Raw genomic sequence first — 898 nt, 5'->3', positions numbered from 1 at the left:
CATTATTATCAGTTATTACTTGTCCATGAGAATGAAACAGTACACTAAAATGATTAATTCAAATATAATTAAACATAATAAGACCAAGAAAAAAATGGCTAAGCTAACAAAAACTTAAATAGTACTTACCTACCTGACTAATTTTATAAAAATAGTTATGGTACATGAACTTAATAAATATGTCTTTCCTTTGCTTTGGATGTTTGATTATACATTTTTTTGAATACTAATAGTCCAAGTTTCATGTTAGTAATTACAAATTAGTATTAGTACTTAGTAGAAGTAAATACTATAAACGACGTTAGTATTTGGTAGAAGCACCAATAAATTAAGATATATAATAAATATATCTTAATTTATGGGTAGAAGTAAGTTCATAATACTTTAAAACGAAAATTTTCATAATTATTTTGAATAGGTAACGGACGTCCGTGGTATAGTATACGTCGATGGTCCATTTCAGTGTTAAAACTTCAAAATGAAAATGAAAATAAATTAATAATAATAATTTCACAGTTAAATATAACACAAATAGATGGCGCAATGTGTATTCCTGTGGTCCCAAGCGTGACACTAATTTTCCACTGATAACGACTCGTGTCCAGTCCTGTATGTACGTCCGTGTTTGTAACAAATATTATTTAATTTGGTTTGATTTTATATTTTGTACTCGTATCCCAATTTTATACAAATAAAAACTATAATAATTTTGTTCTCCAAGTAATACGGCTTATTGAAGTGATTTACAGTAAAAATACCTATTATTATTAAAATTGTAGAGTAGAATTTTTTTAACAATCGTAAGAAATCCGATTTTTGATGTCGTATTCCAATCGTTCAATATCGCATGGTAAATTAACAATTTTTTTTTTACTTATAACAATTAATTATTTTACTA

This window comes from Acyrthosiphon pisum, chromosome X (genome assembly GCF_005508785.2).
Source record: "Acyrthosiphon pisum isolate AL4f chromosome X, pea_aphid_22Mar2018_4r6ur, whole genome shotgun sequence".
Taxonomy (NCBI): Eukaryota; Metazoa; Arthropoda; class Insecta; order Hemiptera; family Aphididae; genus Acyrthosiphon; species Acyrthosiphon pisum.
This window is presented reverse-complemented; position numbering follows the sequence as displayed.